This window comes from Cannabis sativa, chromosome 4, assembly GCF_029168945.1.
Source record: "Cannabis sativa cultivar Pink pepper isolate KNU-18-1 chromosome 4, ASM2916894v1, whole genome shotgun sequence".
NCBI classification, from domain to species: Eukaryota; Viridiplantae; Streptophyta; class Magnoliopsida; order Rosales; family Cannabaceae; genus Cannabis; species Cannabis sativa.
Window position 1 is genome coordinate 32,680,100 of NC_083604.1, and position 22,821 is coordinate 32,702,920.

The window sequence follows — 22,821 nt, forward strand, 5'->3', positions numbered from 1 at the left end:
CTAGATATTTTCTAATACAACTTAAATTAGATATTTTTTCAAATTTTGTGGAAAAGATACTTAGTCAAATAAGATATTTTCTAGATAGTTATTTCTAGACTACTTATTATTTCTAATATTAAATAGGAAAATATTATACATTGTGAAATTAATTATTTATATAATTAATTTTGGTACAATTTATTTTAAGTATATTTTTCCTAGTATTAAACTAGAGATTAATAATTAAGCCTTCTCTACACTTAATTATTTATTTCTTGAATTTAATACATTTAATTAATTTGAAAATTAAATATCTAAGTTTATTTTCATCATGATACTATATATTTCTTTTTCATGACACTTAATTAAATAGAAAATTATTTTTAGTTGAAATTTATTTTTTCAACTAAATTTAAATAATTTTCAAAATATATTTTTTTTATTAATCAAATTTCGAAATTGCATTTCTTATATGCTGAAATTTCAAATTTTATTTGAAAAATAGATTAAAGTTGTAAATTATTAAATTTAATTTTGGACCAACTTAAATCAATGATTTTTTCATTTAATGATTAATTAAAATAAATGAAGTAAAATATATTCTTTATTTTATTAATCATTTTTCGAAATTGCATTTCATAATGCAAGATGATTTTGAATTTATCTTGAAAAATAGATTAAGTTGTAAATTAATTATTTATTTTAATTAATTCTTGGATCAACTTAAATCAATGATTTTTTCATTTATTGATTAATTTAAAATAAATTGAATTAAAGTATATATTATTAGAAATTGAATTAATTATTCAAAGGAAAATCTAGATAGATGATATTTTTGCTTGAAGTATTTTTCTAGTGTATTTAATTAAATAGAAAATTAATATTTAAGTTGATTTTCATCATCATACTTAAATATTTGAAATTTTTCTTATATATATTTAATTAAATAGGAAAATTATATTTTTTGTTGTAAATTAATTTTATTAATTAATTTTGGGCCAACATTAAATTAGAATAATTTTTGCAGGATTTATTTTTTATTTTAACATGCATTTTTCGAAAACTGTATTCTTAAATACTTTAATTTTTCGAAATGCAATATATATTTATAGAAAATAAAATTTGAGTTGTAAATTAATTTAAATTAATTTTGTAACAACTTAAATTGAATATTTTTCTAAACATTTATTGGAAATTATTACTAAGATGGAAATAATTCATGTTATTTTCATATCCATCTAAGTAAAATTTATAAATATTAAATTAAAATTTATATTTAGAATTTTTCATTCTAAATTGGAAATTTTAATTAAATAAATATATATTTGAAATAAATAGATTAATAAAGAAAATCAAAGAGAATACAACTCTCTTTAAATAATGAGCTTTATTATTAAGATATTCGATCTCCATTGTGGGTTTTACACCGCGTTTGTTTTAGTGAGTAATCCTCCCTAATGGAGGAACGTTCATTAGCAATTTCGCACCGTTTAATCTCGAATGATAAGTAGTTTGTAAGTGTTTTGTATGGTATGGATCACCCTAATGGTGGCGACCATACTTGACTTGCAAATTATGAAACAATGGTGGAAGCTCATAAGATAGAATTGCCTTGACTCTCGCCTAAACGGGACAACGCTGAATTCCAATCTTGATCGAATAAAAGGTTCCTAGAATGTTTAAGATTTTAGATGAGCTGACAACTCTATTCAATGGATGGTAGCTTTGACTCTCGCCTAAATGGGACACTGATATCAGTTTGTTGAAAACCTTGGAAATTATTTAGGATTGTAAGTTTTAGTATTTTCACTTGTCATTCCTACTTGCTATATGTTAAATAATTTCTGAATTGTGTATGAATTTATATTGAACAATGTTATTTTCTGTTATTAAGTTGTAGTTTAATTTCGAATCTTCATTGTTTGTCTAACTTGACTTGTTTATCTAATGAGGTAAATCCCTAGTGGATTTTCACCATTAGACATACATAATAGTGTTAGATCTCGAAAGATAAATATTGTATATGCGACATCTAGCTGTTCATCAATTGATGACACCTTAGTCTAGTATTTTTACGATATGAAACAAGAAGATTGTATAAATAAGATTACTTTGACTTTCGCTAATCGAAGCATCGTTGGATTCTTATTTTAAACGAAATTATCCTAATTCCTCTTTGCTTATTCATTTCGAATTAGCTCAATAACATATCATTGGATGAATGGTCTATAAATAATTTCATGTCATTCTATATTTTCTCTTAAGAAATTAAATGACCCATATGATTATAATCCCGAAATTCTATTCCCAATTGATATAAATCCTCAATCTTAGAAATCTCCTACTTGTATGGGCAAATCTGACTTAGAGTTTGTATTAGTAGTGCTGGTCCAAGATAGAATTACTCATTATATTTGGTATAAATTTAAGTCTTTGACTTTAATTTTAGATTCCAAATAGAAATTTTCTTATATTTCTAATTCCAGAATACAATACAGTTACACTTTCTCAAGTGTTTAATATCCATCTTCTATTAATGGATTAAAACTGTATGGAATATGAGTTAGGTATTCTGTGACCAGGATCCACTTTCAGTATTCTAAAAACTCTTTGATGTAACTAAACCTATGTCATCAAAAGACACTACCACTTTTTTTTAATCTATGGCATTTGTATCTTGTTCATAGTGGATTTGATAAGATCAATCTCTGCAAAGAGTTAATATGCCTATATCCACTGAAAGTAGTTCATCTCATTCGCAGATGGATGTACATTCAGAGGTGGATATGAGTTTTTCGTTGTATTCTTAAAACGATAACTCTAGATTACACCTTTTAGCAAGAAATTTGAAATGTTTGAAAAATTTCATTAATTTCTAGCAATGGTTAAAACCATTAAGGTAAGTGGTTAAAGATTTTGCGAACTGATAGGGGTGGAGAGATAGTTAGTAGATATGCAATTCAAAGATCATTAAATTAATTTTTGAAATATATCCAAACTTACCTCCCCAGAAATTTCGAGTTGCATATTGATGATTAGTTACTAGTCGTTGCCTTAATCCTTCTATGGTAATACAATTTCAGAATGATGTAATGGTTGGGTACTTAATGTAAATCATTACTAGATTCATGGATGACCTAATAAAAATCTTAAGAAAAGCTAGAACTGTTAACCATGCTTTGTTAGCTATTCTAAGTGATTAGGGGTGGACCATCCCATAGTCAATAGATAAGAAAGTGTTTGTTCAAACAAATACTACTTTTCTAAGATAATGACTAAGTCTGAAAAATAAAGTAGCAAATAAAGGAGATATTTATTTCTTGATTCCAAAAGTGTTCTATCATCTTATTTGACATATGATGATCCCACTGCCTCTGTTGTCTTGTCACAACAAAAGAGGTTAAATACCATTTAGTTTTCTTAGACATAATTCACGGTACCTTGTCGTAGTGGGAGAGTTTCTAGGAACTCACCTTCTCATGACTTGGGAGACACTAGTGATTAAAATCCATTGTGAGTTGAAACAAGTAATGGATTGTCAAGATAAGAAACTAAGAAGAAAAGCCAATAGAACTATGGTTTAATCCATTCACATGGAATAACCTAAAGTTTTCTATTACAAGGACATAAAAGGAAATTTTAGTTAACAAGTCTATTCTATGGACTTAACAAACTTCCTTTTCCTAGTATTATAGGTTTGAGTTTATCTAAACCTATGGCTTATGGTATACCTGGTAATTACTTACTCTAATGCAAGCAACTTACTTTAGTAAGATGCTGAAGCATTTTCTTTCAAATGGCAATCTATAGAAGCTTCACAACTTCTTAGGCAAAGATTTTATTTATCTAAGGAAAAGTCTCAACTATTCCAGAAAAGATAAAGCCATGAAAGAATTTCTTAAATCAACAGTGAGAGGTCTTAGACATGCTTTAGTATGCCTTAAACCAGACACCTGCTGTTGAGTGGGAGTAATGAGTAGGTATTAGATTAATCCAGGAGAAGAACATTGGAAGACAATCAAGTAAATCTTAAGATTAAGAAGAGGAACTATATGTTAGTCTATAAGGGTGTGTTTAAAACTCTTAGACTTACACCATATAAGATATCGAAATTTGCCTTTGTGCTAGAAAATCTTTCTGATAAGATGGTGATTACTCTGGGGGTGGAATACTGATTTTGGAGAAGTGTAAAAACGTATCTGAAGTCTCTAGGGCTACTAGAGAGGGACTAAATGTTAAAGTTACAGGAAAGGTACTTATTCAGTCTAAGGAAAGTTCTATACATTTTTGGCACCATTCCAAAATGCCTAAACTACTAGTGTTAATTTCCTGATTAACCAAAAGTAGTTGCCAAAGCTATAGAATCCAGTATCCAAAGAGAGTAGACATATAGAGAGGAATTGCACAATATCAATAATTTTGTGATTAAGGAAGAGTAATGGTGGAGAAAAGGTTGTGGTTAATTCAACCTTTCAGATCCTATTACGAGGAGTTTACTACTACTACACTTGATTTGTATATCGAGGTGTTGAGATTATTTGAAACACACTTTTTTGTTTTATATTAGTGCAAGTGGGAGTTTTTTGGGTTTTATGCCCTAAATAAAACTCATTTCAATATAATCAGATTTACTTATTAATATAGATCAGAAATAACATTTAATGTTGCATGGTTCACATGATTTATTTCATGATTATATGTACATAATGTATAAATTCATCTGAAACCCTTTTCGCATACTTGATCCTGTTTATTGTGCCGTCAACACATTGGAAAGTAAACATGACTATGTGAATAAAGTTTCCTAGATTTATCAGACATAGGGTTTTACTGATATGATAATCTACAACAGAGTTTACTTGCATTTGGAGAAGTGCTATGTTCTTTCCAGAGCATTGGTTAAAGTAAAGCTCAGGTTGGATGCATGGAGTATGCATCGGAAGGGACCGATACTGAACTTTGACTTAGATTTATTAAACTTATCGTAATATCTATTCAAGTCAATATCGCCTAGTTGATCCTAGATCAAATGTTCTTAATCTTGTTATGATTAGGCTCAATCTTGAAAGGCTATTCGTGTTCTTTGATTTGTTAGTTAAGCCTACTTTTAGGTCAGGGTGATACGTACATTTTCGGAACACGGTAGTGCAATTGAGTGGGAGCGCTAGCATAAACATGGAATCTATAGCTTCTATCTAGCGAATAGTAAGCAAAGGATGATCTCCTTCGAGCTTGACCGAACGAACATAAATGGTGGAGTACTCATTTCACATAAGCTGAAATATCATTTATACAGGGTCAAGTGTTTTAAGGAATAAATACATTGTAGGGTGTAACGGTAATCTAATCCCTTTACTGTGTAGATCATTCATATAGAGGATCATTGATCACATTAGGATTATAACAATGGATAAGTAATGATGCATCTATATGGTGGAACATATAGAGCATTCTATATACTGAGAGTGCAATTCTAAGTTCTATGCATGGATTCAACGAAGAATTAATAAGTTAGTGAATTTTAGTGCTAAATTCTTGATCTCATTATTGGAAGCTCGGTTATATAGACCCATGGTCCCCGCACTAGTTGAGATAATATTGCTTGTAAGACTCATATAATTGGTTTTGATTAATCAATTATAATTCTCAAATTAGACTATGTCTATTTGTGAATTTTTTCACTAAGTAAGGGCGAAATTGTAAAGAAAGAGTTTTAGGGGCATATTTGTTAATTATGATACTTTGTATGGTTCAATTAATAAATATGATAAATGACAATATTATTTAATAATTATTTATAGTTATTAAATAGTTAGAATTGGCACTTCAATGGTGGAATTAGAAAATTGGTGTTTTTGAGAAAATAAGATGCAGAAAAGATAAAACTGCAAAATTGCAAAAAGTGAGGCCCAAATCCACTTGTATAGGGCCGGCCACTTTTGTAGGAAATTTAAACTGATATTTTCATTATTTTAATGCCAAATAATTCAAACCTAACCCTAGTAGAATGCTATAAATAGATAGTGAAGGCTTCAGGAAAATTACACTTTTCTTCAGACACTTCTGATTCAGAAAATTCTGAGCCTTCTCTCTCCCTATCTTGCCGACCACTCCCTCTCTCTTTCTTCCCTCTCAAATTTCGAAATTCTTAGTGTATGAGTAGTGCCCACACACAGCAAGTGATACCTCAACCATAGTGAGGAAGATCGTGAAGAAAGACTTTCAGCAAGAAGGAGTTTCAGCATCAAAGATTCAGAGAAAGAGATCCAGGTTCAGATATTGATAATGCTCTGCTACAGAAAAGAATCAAGGGCTAGATATCTGAACGGAAGGAGTCATTATATTCCGCTGCACCCAATGTAAGGTTTCCCAAACTTTATATGTGTTTATTTCATCGTCTTAGAAAATTCATATTTAGGGTGTTAATAAACGTACTTGTGAGTAGATCTAAGATCCTGGTAAAATAAATTCCAACACCTAGATCAAATGATCTTATTCTTGATATGATTAGGTTCAATCTCAAGAGTGTTATTCGTGTTCTTTGATTTGCTAGTTAAGCCTACTATTGGGTCAGGGTGATACGTACATTTTGGGAACACGGTAGTGCAATTGAGTGGGAGCGCTAACATAAATATGGAATCTATAGCTTCTATCTGGCAAATAGAAAGTAAAGGATGATTTCCTTCGAGCTTAACCAAACGAAAATAAATGGTGGACTACTCATTTCACTTAGCTGAAATATCATTTATACAAGGTTAAGTGTTTTAAGGATAAAATACATTGTAGGGTGTTACGGTAATTTAATCCCTTTACAGTGTAAATCATCTATATAGAGGATCATTGATCATATTAGGATTATAACAATGGATAACTAATGACGTGTCTATATCATGGAACATATAGAGTGTTCTATATGACTGAGAGTGCAATTCCATGTTCTAAGAGTGGATTCAATTAGGAATTAATAAGTTAGGAAATTTACTTGGTAAATTCGGTTCAACTTATTGGAAGCTCGGTTATATAGACCCACGGTCCCCATACTAGTTGAGACCATACTGCTTGTAAGACTCAGTTAATTGATTTTAATTAATCAATTATAATTCTAAAAGTTAGACTATGTCTAGTTTATGAATTTTCACTAAGCAAGGGTAAAACAGTAAATAGAGAGTTTAAAGGGTATATTTATTAATTGGGAAACTTTGATTAGTTTTTATTAATAAATAAAATAAATGACAATATATTATTTAATAATTAATTATAGTTATTAAATAATTAGATTTGACATTTATGTGGTTGAATGAGAAAATTGGCAATTTTGGAGAATGGGAAACTAGGAATGATAAAATAGGAAAGTTGTAAAAGTGAGAGGCTTGTTTCCAATTTTCTATGGCCGGCCACTTCACTTCCCTTTTATCACTTTATTTTTCATTTTTAAATGTCAAGTAATTCAACCTTAACCCTATGTGGTATTCTATAAATAGAAGGTAAAGGACTCAGGTTTCACATAGAATTAGATGTCATTCTTTTCAGAGTGAATTCCTGAGCCACCACTTTCCTCTCTCTCTTTTCTTCTCTGTTTTTCGAAATCCCTTAAGTGAGTGAGTAGTGCCCACACACATCAAGTGGTACCTCAATCATAGTATGTAAGACTATGGAAAATGAGCATCAAAGAAGGAGAGAAAGAGATCCAGATTCAGATCTTGATAATACCGTGCTACAGAAAGGAATCAAAGGCTAGAGATCTGAATGGAAGGAGTCATAATATTACGCTGCACCTAATGTAAGGTTTTCTTAAACTCTTATGTGTTTATTTTCATTGTTTTAGAATTCATATTAGGATGTTAATCAAATATACTTGGTAGTAAATCTAGATCCTGGTAAAATAATTTCCAACATTACTAAGTAAATGGACTAGCTTGCTAAAATAAAATTTGACATAAGTAATTTTATTTAGGCCCAATTAGATTTGGGCTTATTCAATGAATAACAATTATTTATTAAAAGGTTAAATTCCTCTCTTTTGGGCCTTGTGTGAGAGTTGGGGGCCAATAGAAGTGGGTATGACATACTGAACCCAGCTCCCCCTCACATGAACTACCCCAATTGTGAAGGCCCATTTGCCTTATTTAAATAATTGTATTAGGTTAATTATATTAGTCTAACCTAATTAAAATTGAATTAGCAACATAATTAACTTTTAAAATATATGAAATTTATTTTTCATTTATTATTTTAAAGTTAATTTTAGAAAAACACTTAGTTAATGATATATATTATAGATAGTTATTTCTATACTAGTTATTATTTCTAATATTAAATAGAAAAATATCATTGATTGTGAAATTAATTGTTTAATAATTAATTTTGGTACAATCTAAGTTTAACATATTTTCCTATTATTAACATAGAATTAATAATTAAGTCTCCTCTATACTTAATTATTTATTTCTTGAATTTAATACATTTAATTAAATTGAAAATTTCAATATCTAAGTTGATTTTCATCATGATACTTAAATATTGTTATTTTCATATAATTTAATTAAAGTGGAAAATTATTTTAATTTTTGAATCTTATTTCAGATTAACCTAAATTTGAAAAATTTTCAAAATATATTTTGTATTTTATTTTATTAATCCTTTTCACAAAATTTCGAAATTGCAATTCTTTAATGCAGAAATTTCGAATTTTATTTGAAAAATAGATTAAAGTTGAAGATTATTTATTTTAATTTTGGACCAACTTAAATCAATAATTTTTTCATTTAATGATTAATTAAAATAAATGAACTAAAATATATTATAATTAGAAATTCAATTAATTAGTCAATGAAAGTCTAGATAGATATTATCTGTTTTGCTTGAAGTATTTTTCTAGTGATATTTAATTAAATAGAAAATTAATATTTAAGCTGATTCTTAATCATGATACTTAAATATTTGAAATTTTTCTTAAATAAGAAAATTATATTTTTGTTGTAAATTAATTTTTATTAATTTTGGGCCAACACAAAATTAAGATAATTTTTCTAGGATTTATTTTTATTTTATTTAAAGCATTTTTCGAAAATTGTTTTCTTATATATACTTCAATTTTTTCGAAATGTAATATATATTTATAGAAAATTAAATTTGAGTTGTAAATTAATTTAAATTAATTTTCAAACAACTTAAATTGAATATTTTTCTAAATATTTATTGGAAATTATTACTAAGATAGAAATAATTCATGTTATTTTCATGTCCATCTAAGTATAATTTATAAATATTAAATGAAAATTTATATTTATAACTTTCATTCTAAATTGGAAATTTTAATTAAATAAATATATCTTTAAAATAAATTGATTAAAATAAATATTAGAAGAAAATACACTTTAAATAATGAGCTTTATTATTATTAAGATATTCGATCTCCATTGTTGGTTCTACATAGTTCTTATTTTAATGAGTAATCCTCCCTAATGGAGGAACGTTCATTAGCAATTTAACGCCGTAGAATCTCGAAAGATAATATTATTTGTAAGTGTTTTATATAGCATTGATCACCCTAATGGTTGCGACTGTATTTGACTTAAAAAAGTATGAAACAATGGTGGAAGCTCATAAGATAGAATAGCCTTGACTCTCGCCTAAACGGGACAACGCTGGATTCCAATCTTGATCGAATAAAAGGTTGCTAGAATGTTTATCATTTTAGATGAGCTGACAACTCTATTCAATGGATGGTATCACTGACTCTCGCCTAAACGGGACACTGATATCAGTTTGTTGAAGACCTTGGAAATTATTTAGGATTGTATGTTTTAGTATTTTCACTTGTCATTCCTACTTGCTCTATGTTTAATAATTTTTGAATTGTGTATGAATTTATATTGAACCATGTTATTTTCTGTTATTAAATTGTAGTTTAATTTCGAATCTTCATTGTTGGTCTAACTTGGTTTGTTTTTCTAATGAGATAAATCCCTAATGGATTTTCACCATTAGACAAACATAATAGTGTTAGATCTCGAAAGATAAATATTGTAAATGCGACATTTAGCTGTTCATCAATTGATGACACCTTAGACTAGTATTTACAATATGAAAGAAGAAGATTGTATAAATAATATTACTTTGACTCTCTCTAATCAAAGCGTCGTTGGATTCTTATTTAAAAACGAAATTATTCTAATTCCTCTTAGCTTATTCATTTCGAATTAGCTCAATAACATATCATTGGATGAATGGTCTATCAATCATTTCATGTCATTATATTTTCTCTTAAGAAATTAGATGACACAAATGATTATATTCCTGAAATTCTATCCCAAAATGATATAAATCTTCAATCTTAGAAATCTCCTACTTGTATGGCAAATAAGACTTAAGATTAGTAGATGTGGTCCAAGAAAGAATTACTCATTATACAGTTACACTTTCACAGGTGTTTAATAACCATTTCCTTTCAATGGATTCAAACTATATGAGTTTAGTATTCTGTGACCAGAATCCACTTGCACTATTCTAAGAACTCTTTGATGTAACTAAACCAAAGTCATCAAAAGATACAACTGTTGGGTTTTATGCCCTAAATAAAACTCCATTTCAATGTAATCCATTTTATTCAACATCAATAATGAAAGAGAAGTATTTTTCATTCATTTGTGTATGTTTTGGTTCACCTTATCAATTGCTTGTCTATTTGATTTATAAATTCATCTAAAACCCTTTTCACAAACTTGATCCTGTTTATTGTGTTGTCAACACTTTGGAAAGTAAACATGACTATGTGAATAAAGTTTCCTAGATTTATCAGACATAGGGTTTTACTGATATGATAATCTACAACAGAGTTTACTTGCATTTGGAGAAATGCTATGTTCTTTCCAGAGCATTGGTTAAAGTAAAGCTCAGGTTGGCTGCATGGAGTATGCATCGGAAGGGACCGATTTTGACTTTGACTTAGATTTATTAAACTTACCGTAATATCTATTCAAGTCAATATTGCCTAGTGGATCCTAGATCAAAATATCTTAATCCTGTTATGATTAGGCTCAATCTCAAGAGGCTATTCGTGTGATACATACATTTTGGGAACACGGTAGTGCAATTGAGTGGGAGCGCTAACATAAACATGGAATCTATAGCTTCTATCTGGAGAATAGTAAGTAAAGGATGATCTCCTTCGAGCTTGACCAAACGAAAATAAATGGTGGAGTACTCATTTCACATAAGCTGAAATATCATTTATACGGGGTTAATTTTTTAAGGATAAAATACATTGCAGGGTGTAACGGTAATCTAATCCCTTTACAGTGTAGATCATTTATATGGTGGAACATATAGAGCATTCTATATACTGAGAGTGCAGTTCTAAGTTCTATGCGTTGATTCAACGAAGAATAATAAGTCAGTGAATTTAGGTTATAAATTCTTGATCTGCTTATTGGAAGCTCGGTTATATAGACCCATGGTCCCCCCACTAGTTGAGATAATATTGCTTGTAAGACTCATATAATTTGTTTTGATTAATCAATTATAAATCTCAAATTAGACTATGTCTATTTGTGAATTTTTCACTAAGTAAGGGCGAAATTGTAAAGAAAGAGTTTTAGGGGCATATTTGTTAATTATGATACTTTGTATGGTTCAATTAATAAATATGATAAATGACAATGTTATTTAATAATTATTTATAGTTATTAAATAGTTATAATTGGCATTTAAATGGTTGAATTTGAAAATTGGCGTTTTTTTAGAAAATGAGATGCAGAAATGATAAAACTGCAAAATTGCAAAAAGTGAGGCCCAAATCCACATAGCCATGGCCGGCCACTTTTATAGTCTTTATCATCTGATATTTTCATTATTTTAATGTCAAATAATTCAAACCTAACCCTAGTGGAATGCTATAAATAGATATTGAAGGCTTCAGGAAAATTACACTTTTCATTCAGAGAAAAACCTCAGCCTTCTCTTTCTAAACCCTAGCCGCCACTTCTTACTCTCTCTTCTTCCTTGAAATTTCGAACCACTTAGTGATTAGAGTAGTGCCCACACACAGCAAGTGATACCTCAATCATAGTGAGGAAGATCGTGAAGAAAGACATTGAACAAGAAGGAGTTTCAGCACTAAAGAATCAGAGAAACAGATCGAGGTTCAGATCTTGATAATACTCTGCGTCAGAAAGGATACAAGGGTTAGAGATCTAAACGGAAGGAGTCATATTATTCCGCTGCATCTAATGTAAGGTTTCTCATACTTTATATGTGTTTATTTCATAATCGTTCTAGAAGTTCATATTTAGGGTGTTAATCAACATACTTGTTAGTAGATCTAAGATCGTGGTAAAATTTCCAACAACAACCACATATTTTAAATCTATGACATTTGTATCTTGTTCATAGTGGTTTTGACAAGATCGTTCTCTGCAAAGAGTTAATATGCCTATATTTACTGAAAGTAAGTTCATCTCATTTGCAGATGGATGTACATTCAGAGGTGGATATGAGTTTTTCGTTGTATTCTTAAAACGATTACTCTAGATTTTACCTTATCCAAAATAAATTTGAAATGTTTGAAAAATTTCATGAATTTCTAGCAATGGTGAAAAACTATTAAGGTAAGTGGTTAAAGATCTTGCGAACTGATAAGGGTGGAGAAAAAGTTAGTAGATATGCAGTTCAAAGATCATTAATTTGTTTTTTGAATTATATCCAAACTTACCTCCCTAGAAATTTCATTTTTCACATTGATGATTAGTTACTAGTCGTTGCCTAAATCCTTCTATGGTAATACAATTTCAGAATGATGTAATGGTTGTATACTTAATGTAAATCATTACTAGATTCATGGAGGACCTAATCAAAATCTTAAGAAAAGCTAGAACTGTTAACCATGGTTTGTTAGCTGTTTTAAGTGATTAGGGGTGGACCATCCCATTGTCAATAGATAAGAAAGTGTTTGTTCAAACAAATACTACTTTTCTAAGATAATGACTAAGTCTGAAAAACAAGTAGCAAATAAAGGAGATATTTAATTCTTGATTCCAAAAGTCTTCTATCATCTTATTTTACATGATGATCCCACTGCCTCAGTTGTCTTGACACAACAGAAGAGGATAATACCATTTAGTTTTCTTAGACACAATTCACGGTGCCTTGTCGTAGTGGGAGAGTTTCTAAGAACTCACCTTCTTATGACTTGGAAGACACTAGTGATTAAAATCCATTGTGAGTTTAAACAAGTAATGGATTGTCAAGATAAGAAACTAAGAAGAAAAGCCAAGAGAACTATAGTTTAATCCATTCACATGGAGTAAGCTAAAGTTTTCTATTACAAGGACATAAAAGGAAATTTTCGTTAATAAGTCTCTTCAATGGACTTAACAAAACTTCCTATTCCTAGTATTATAGGCTTGAGTTTATCTAAACCTACGGCTGATGGTATACCTGGTAATTACTTACACTAATGCAAGCAACTTACTTTAGTAAGATGCTGAAGCATTTTCTTTCTAATTGCAATATATGGAAGCTTCACAACTTCTAAGCATAGATTTTACTTATCTAAGGAAAAGTCTCAATTATTCCAGAAAAGATAAAGCCATGAAAGAATTTCTTAAATGAACGGTGAGAGGTCTCAAATATGCTTTAGTATGCCTTGAGTAGGTATCAGATTAATCCAGGAGAGGAACATTGGAAGACAATCAAGTAAATCTTAAGATTAAGGAGAGGAACTATATGTTAGTCAATAAGGGTGTGTTTAAAACTCTTAGACTACACCATATCAGATTTCAAGACTTGCCTTTGTGCTAGAAAGTCTGATGATAAGACGGTGATTACTCTGGGGTGGAGTAGTGATTTTGGAGAAGTGTGAAAACCTATCTGAAGTCTCTTAGTCTACCAGAGAGAGACTGAATGTTGAAGTTACAGGAAATGTACTTATTCAGTCTAAGGAAAGTTCTATACATTTGTGGCATCGTTCCAACTTGTCTTAACTACTAGTGTTATTTTCCTGATTATCCAAAAGTGGTTGCCAAAAGTATAGAATCCAATAGTCTAAGAGAGTAGACATATAGAGAGGAATTTCACAATATCAAGAATTTTGTGATTAAGGAATAGTAATGGTGGAGAAAAGGTTGTGGTTAATTCAACCTGTCAGATCCTATTACGAGGAGTTTACTACTACTACACTTGATTTGTATATCAAGGTGTTAATGATTATTTAAAATGCATATTTTTTTTTATATTAGTGCAAGTGGGAGTTTTTTGGGTTTTATGCCCTAAATAAAACCCATTTCCATATAATCAGATTTACTTATTAATAAAGATCAGAAATAACATTTTATGTTGCATGGTTCACATGATTTATTTCATGATTATATATTTAATGTATGAATTCTATTTAAGTCCAGGACATGTGAATTTGTTAATGATTATAGTGTTGTCAGCACAGTGGAATATAAACTTAATTATATGTTCGAAAGTTTATTCCCTAATTTGTCAGAACACTGGATTTAGACTGACATGGTATAATCAGCGATAGGTGTTCTTACACCTCGGAAAAGTGTTATGTTCTTTCCAGGACATTGGCAAAGTTTATCAATATCGGATGTATGGAGTTTACATTGGAAGGGACCGATATTGAACTTTGATTAGATATATTAAAATTTACCGTAATATCTATTCAATTCAATATCACCTGTTGATCCTAGATCAAATGATCTTAATCCTGATATGGTTAGGTTCGATCTCAAGAGTACTATACATGTTCTTTGATTTGTTAGTTAAGTCTACTTTTGGGTCAGGGTGATACGTACATTTTGGGAACATGATAGTATAATTGAGTGGGAGCGCTACCATAAATATGGAGTCTATAACTTCTATAGGAATTTAGAAGTGAAACGATGATATCCTCGAGCTTGGCTAAACAGAGATAAATGGTGGAGATCTCATTTCACTTTGCTGAAATATCATTTATACGGAGCTAAGTGTTTTAAGGATAAAATACATTGAAGGTGTAATGGTAACTTAGTGCCTATTCAATGTAGATCATCTATTAGAGGGTCATTGATCAAATTAGGATTATAACAATGGATAACTAATGACGTGTCTATATCATGGAACATATAGAGCGTTCTATATGACTGAGAGTGCAATTCCAAGTTCTAAGTGTGGGTTAAATAAGGAATTAATAAGTTAGGGTATTTACTTGGTAAATTCGGTTCGACTTATTGGAAGCTCGGTTATATAGACCCTTGGTCCCCATACTAGTTGAGACCATACTGCTTGTAAGACTCAGTTAATTGATTTTGATTAATCAATTATAATTCTAAAGTTAGACTATGTCTACTTTATGATTTTTCACTAAGCAAGGGCGAAATTGTAAAGAAAAGAGATTCTAGGTTTATTTATTTATTAAGAGACTTTATATGTCTAAATTAATAAATATATTAAATGGCAATATTATTTAATAATTATTTTTAACTTATTAAATAATTAGAATTGGCATTTAAATGGTTAAATTGGAAAATTGGCATTTTTGAGAAAATGGGAATGGGAAATAACAAAATGGGAAAGTTGCAAAGTGAGGCCCAATTTCCTTAAATGGGCGCCCACTATGCAAAGCCCTTTACCATTTTATTTTTCCATTATTTTAATGCCATACAATTCTAACCTAAACCTAGAGGGCATTCTATAAATAGAAAGTAATGGCTTCAGGAAACAACACACAATTGCATCTCATTCTTTTCAGAGAGAATTCCTGAGCCGCCACATTCTTTTCAGAGTAGTGCCCACACACATCAAGTGGTACCTCGATCATAGTATGTAAGATTGTGGAAAATCAGCATCAAAGAAGGAGAGAAAGAGATCCAGATTAAGATCTTGATAATGCTCTGCTACAGAAAGGAATCAAGGGCTAGAGATCTTAATGGAAGGAGTCATTATATTCCACTGCACCCAATGTAAGGTTTTCTTAAACTCTTATGTGTTTATTTCATTATTTTAGAATTCATATTAGGATGTTAATGAAACGTACTTGGTAGTAAATCTAGATCCTGGTAAAATATTTCCAACTGTAGGGTATTGTTATGACCCTGTATGAGTCCGAGAGCGTCACGGAGATTTTGTAACTCAGTGGCATCTCTGATGGTCGTTTGCGGGTTGGTTCCAGGTGGAACGTTTGTGTTATGAGTGCCCTGGTTGGGTGCGGAACTGTTATTCCGAGTCTCTTGCACACCAGGCGCGATTCCATCTATAGGAGTTGATACACCATTCCCGACATTCCCCGGCTGTCCAGGATTAACAGCTGGCGGAACCATTGTGTTTCTGGGTTCTGCAATGCAGGATCCACTGTCTGTGAATTTGTTGGATCAATCAGGCCTTTACGAGTTTGCACCATCGTATTTGTTGTTAGATGTTGAATAAAGAGCGATTCGTGATCCTTCTCTCAATGATAGCACCAAAATGTTGACCTCGATTTTAGCCAACGACAACGAGTCAAATTTAGTAAGCGATAAGTGATTTATAGTAATTGATATATAATAAAGCAATGTAAAGATACAGAAATTTTTATAGAGGTTCAGCCCCGAGCAATTCGGTAATAGCCTAATCCTCGTTATTTGTATTGACTTAAGATCAAGGAGAAAGGTTCCTTCTTTTATAGCTCTTACAACAGTATCTCTGAATGCATAATTCTTAGATAATATATTTAGGGTATAGTCTCTGCTAAGCTATTTTTCGACCTCTTGCCAAGTGAACATGCATCACTATTTATAGGGCTAGTAAGCTTAGAGAGGAAGAGTTTCCCCTCTCATCACAACGCGTATAAACAGAAAGATCGTGGGATCAATGCTGAATACAAAGATCAAGGAATTGATGCTGGATACACTGATAGTGGGATCCTGTGTATGCCATATCCCTGTAATCTAATCCCTTAGTTATAGTGATTTCATGGATGACTCACAATTTGAAAGTTGAATTCGCTAAGTGTTGGTTTCTCTGCGTAGATTAATGATTGCTTTACTCTGGGCATGCCAGCGAGGCATCCTGCTCGAACTATGCTTCCCGAGCAGATGCTTTGAGTGGATTCCACGTGTCACCATTCATGCGATGCCACGTCAGAGTGCAAAAATTGGGATAACATTTTGATACCTTGAGTGATAGAGTGAGTTCCTACACACATCAAGTGGTATCTCAATCATAGTGTGTAAGGTTGTGAAGAATCCAGAATCAAGAGAAGGAAATTTAGGCTCAGATCTTGGTGATACTCTGCTACAGATAGGATACAAGAGTTAGAGATCTGAGCGGAAGGAGCCATTAATATTCCGTTGCACCCAATGTAAGGTTTTCGAAACTTTATGTGTTTATTTACATTATTTTAGATATTCATATTTAGGATGTTAAATAACATACGTGGTAGTAAATCCAGATCCTGGTAAAACATATTCCAACACATGCAAAATGGGAGCCAACTTCGTCACCTAGGGTTTCCCCTGGCGCCCAACTTGACATCCTTAACTAGGGTTTCAAATTTTAGGACTGTCGCACTGCAAAATGGTCAAAACTTGCATTGGAACATCAACTAGACATACCACAAACATATTTGAGGCATCAAAATAAGAATCAGAGCAAGTTGATTTTTGAACACCCGGGGCCCCAAGCACCCAGCACCGAGGTTGACAATCTATCAATCGAGGTGCCTTCCAAGGGTCCGATTAGTGATCCAACTTTTGCATCTTTTTTGTCTTCATCAAAAACAAGGAAATAGGTCATTTTAGAGGAAAAAGAACAATTTTTAAGTACAAATAATAGGGCTTAGTGCTCAGGTTGACACTTGGGGCTGGCCTTGCGCCGAGGTTAACATTTTGTCAACCTAGGCCATTTAAAATGGAGTTTTTCATGAATTCTTTTGAGCATCTTCTTCTTTTTCAGAAAATATTAAGATTCAACTATTTTTGGGGACCAAACGGAATTTTTTAAGGGGCAAAAGGGGGGACCCAGTGCCCAGGTTGACACTTAGGGCTCGGCCCCAGCAAGGTTAACATATTGTCAACTTGTGCTATTTTCGGTCAAGTTCAGAAAAAAAGTTTTTTGGGAATTTTTTCTGTCATCACAAATAACAAAGATTTAAGTAAAATCGGGGAGAAAACCACAACTTTGAGTCCCTAGAAGAGAAAGCTATGAAGGTCAATAAACAGTGGCTAGCTGACTTGAAAAGAAAATTTCTAGAAGACTTACGTGAAGTAGAAGAGCTCACAATTCATTTCAGGGACGTAGTCTAAAATGAGGATGCTCTAGGAGCGAGTACTTCTGAAAGTGGTGAGACACTCTTTCGCATAATTAGGGCTCCCTCCTTAGCAAATTTTAGTATATATCAAGGGGGATTTGACCCATATTTTTTAAACTTAGACAAGAATAATAAGTACCCTATGCATAGTAAGGAGCCCAAATCACTTCGTTCCACCAGTGCATCACCACGTTAGAGTTGACGTACTTAGCAAAATCTATTTCCAGGGTTCTTCCACCATGAGACTAATTTAGGTCGAGAGGATATTTCCTTTTTACAAGGGAAAAAATCAATTATGCTAAGATAAACGGTTTGGATCTTTTTGGCACATTATCTCGTAATTTGTATTTGTGATCGTATCTGCTACAATTTGATATGTGATATGTTTTCTTTCTTCTTGTAGAACAACCCACCAGTTTCTAAATGGGTCTCCTCAACAACTTCTTGGACGCCATCAGCTATAAAGCTGACAAAGTTCGTGAAGTGCCCAAGGATGGTAAAGGCAAAAGCAAGAAGGGGTATGTCTCTATGAGTGGATCTCAAAAGCTAGCACCTCCGACCTTGAACCAGGAGGCTGCTCCGAAGGCTCCAGCCCTAGAAGACTTATTTGCTTCCATCACTGACCTAACAGAACCTATTCAAGATGTTGTGTCGTTGCGACAAGTGCCTGTGGGGTATGTTGAGAAAGAAGTACTCGATCAAGCAAGGATTATCAAGATCTTCCTCTAGCACCCCCAACACCTAAAAGCATTCTAGCTACCTTCACTTAGATGTCTAAGGAAAAGAGAGTGTTGTCTTCGTTACCTCATCCTCATTTCAATCTTCCACCTAGGCCCACGTTGATGCTGGAGGAAGTGTGAGAACACATGGAAGCCATCAGACAATTTTACTTAAAAAGGTGTAGCATTGAGTATGATGAAATAAGGAAGTTGGCCACCAACATTTCTTCCAAGCGCAATGCTGAATTTGATAATTATGACAAGTAGGATGAGCCTGTTCCTAGTTATTTTGGAGAAGTGTAAAAACCTATCTGAAGTCTCTAGGTCTACCAGAGAGAGACAAAAAGTTAAAGATGCAGGAAAGGTACATATTCATGTTGGGTTTTATGCCCTAAATAAAACTCTTTACAATCTGATTAGTTATCAATATAAGAAATTTGAAGTGATTGATGTTTGCATGAATTTTATCTGCTAATGGTTTAATATGTTTATTACGTTTATACACAGAATCAGTTAAATCCAGATCATATGTTTATTCACAATTACAGTATTGTCAACACAGTGGAATGTGATTGTGATCATATGAATCAAAAGAATTGGTCCCTGTTTCATCATTGTTATTGGATTTACACTAATGTGATAATGAGCGATGATGTGTACTTACACTTGGAGTAAGTGTTATGTTCTTTCCAGGACATTAGTAAAGTATACTAGTTTCGAATGTATGGAGTATACATTGGACTGGACCGATATTGCAACTAAGTTAAGATATTACAAACTTACCGTTACATATATCTTTCCAAGTCAATATCAGTAGTTGATCTTAAGATTAGAAGAATCTAAATCTTGATATGCTTAGGCTCAACTCAGGAGTACTATTCATGTTCCTTGATTTATTAGTTAAGCCTACTTTTGGGTCAGGGTGATACGTATATTTTGGGAAAACTATGCAGTTCAACGATCTTTTATATCTAATGAACTCTGGATAGAATCTAAATCCTGATATGCTCTATATAAGTCTAAGAGTGCAATTCTATGTTTATTAATAATTGTTCATTCTAATACAATTATTAAGAATTTGTTTAATAAAAGGATCTTTTGATCTGATACGGGTGGAGAAAAGTTAAGAAAACTATGCAGTTCAACGATCTTTTATATCTAATGAACTATGGATAGTATTCAACTCCACATAAACTCTATCACACTTAGAGAATCATGATCTTTACAACCTTTAGGGGTGGATCATAAGCTCTATATACTTAGGGGTGGAGTTTATCCACAATACCCTATATGTATATACTTAGGGGTGGAGTATATTTCACAATTCCCTATGTAACACATATCTTCTTTAAACATGGAAGTAATATAATGAGTCGGCTATTATCAATATAAATTCTTGATCTTGATTGTATGTTCCATTTTGTTTTTACTATTGTAAGTAAAAGATTGATAGCTATAAAAGTTCTTTGTTAAAGTTTCACACTACCTTAATTGAGTGGGAGAATTTTAAAATTCTATACCCATCTTCATCAGGTTGACACTTGTGATAGGTGCTTAAGAACACTACTGAAAAGCAAATCTAACCATTCCATGGATAGGTATAACTTGTCAGAATTATGAGAATAAGATAAAGAACTCTAGATCAATCCATTTGAATGACTTGAACCTAGAATTCCTAATTCTCATAAAATTTTATGGTATCTTAATTTTGATTACTTTATCTCTGGCATGTATTTTTGACTTCAAATACTAGTCTGCTATGTTGATGACTTAGTCTTAACTTAAAGTTTTAGACTAATACAAAAGTCACAACTAGGTAACTCTCCAAACAATCAGAGGTTAAAAGTATTATTTAACCAGACATCTGCTATTGAGTGGGATCTATCTGAGATGTAATCAAATAGGGAACATTAGAAGATATTCAAGAAATATTTATGAAAATGATCTATATGTTAGATATTAAGGAACTGTGTATCAGTTGTCTTGGTATCTCACCAACTCATTTCGAGATCTATGAGATGGTGCTTACTTTGGGGGTGGAGGAATTATTCTATAATAATTCAAGCTCTACCAGAGAAGAACTATAACTTTGTGTATTCGAAAATCCAAGAAAGTTATATCACTGAAGAAAAGTCTACACTGTATTATCTCAATAACATATTTTAAAATATGAGAGATATGTCTTCTGTTAATTCAGATGTACTTTTAAAACAGTAAAGATTTCAGTATCTCTTGATGAGTAAAGCATATAGTAAAGGATGTTTCATAAGTGTATTTATGAACTAGTTTCCAGAAGTTTGGGTGGATTCAAATATACTACACTTGATCTGAAGATCAAGACATCAGATTGACCTATTTACACAGTTTGTTTTATGTTAGTGCAAGTGGGAGTTTGTTGGGTTTTATGTTCTAAATAAAACTCTTTACAATCTAATTAGTTATCAATATAAGAAATTTGAAGTGATTGATGTTTGCATGAATTTTACATGCTAATGGTTTAATATGTTTATTACTTTTATACACAGAATCAGTTAAATCCAGATCATATGTTTATTCACAATTATAGTATCCTCAACACAGTGGAATGTGATTGTGATCATATGAATCAAAAGAATTGGTCCCTATTTCATCAGTGTTATTGGATTTACACTAATGTGATAATCAGCGATGATGTGTAAACACTTGGAGTAAGTGTTATGTTCTTTCCAGGACATTAGTAAAGTATACTAGTTTCGAATGTATGGAGTATACACTAGACTGGACCGATATTGCAACTAAGTTAAGATATTACAAACTTACCGTTACATATATCTTTCCAAGTCAATATCAGTAGTTGATCTTAAGATTAAAAGAATCTAAATCCTGATATGCTTAGGCTCAACTCAGGAGTACTATTCATGTTCTTTGATTTATTAGTTAAGCCTACTTTTGGGTCAGGGTGATACGTATATTTTGGGAACATGGTAGTATGATTGAGTGGGAGTGCTGAACATAAATATGGAATCGATAGCTTCTACTGGTGTATAGAAGTCAAGTGATGATTCCCTTCGAGCTTAGCAAATTGAAGTAAATGGATGAGCTCTAGTTTAACTGACTAATTATTAGATCACTAAACACCATTTACAGGTAGCTAAGTGTTTTAAGGGGCAAAATACATTGAGGGGTGAGAACGGTAAAGAAATCCCATCTTGATGTAGATCATCTATATAGAGGATCTTTAAATCACAATAAGATTATAACAATGGTTAAATGAGATAGCATATTGATATCGTGGAACATATAATATGCTCTATATAAGTCTGAGAGTGCAATTCTAAGTTCTAAGAGTGGATTCAACGAAGAATTAATAAGTAGGAATTTACTTGGTAAATTTGGTTCACTTATTGGAAGCTCAGCATATAAATCCATGGTCCCCATTCTAGTTGAGAACATTCTGCTTGTAAGACTCATTAATTGATTCGTGATTGATCAATTATAATTCTAAAGTTAGACTATGTCTAATTTTTATGATTTTTCACTAAGTAGGGGTAAAATTGTAAAGAAAAGAGATTCTAGGTTTATTTATTTATTAATGGACTTTATATGTCTAGTTAATAATTAAATTAAATGACAATATTATTTAATAATCTATTTTAGTTATTAAATAATTAGTTTTGGCATTTAAAAGGTTAGAATTGGAAAATTGGCATTTTTGAGAAAATAGAAAGAAAATTTGATAAAACTGCAAAATCAAGTGGGGCCCACTAACACACCATGACCGACCACTATTTGTGGAGTTTCAAATTGATTTTTTTTTTCGTTATTTTAATGCCAAATAATTCCTAACCTAAACCTAGTAGTTGCCTA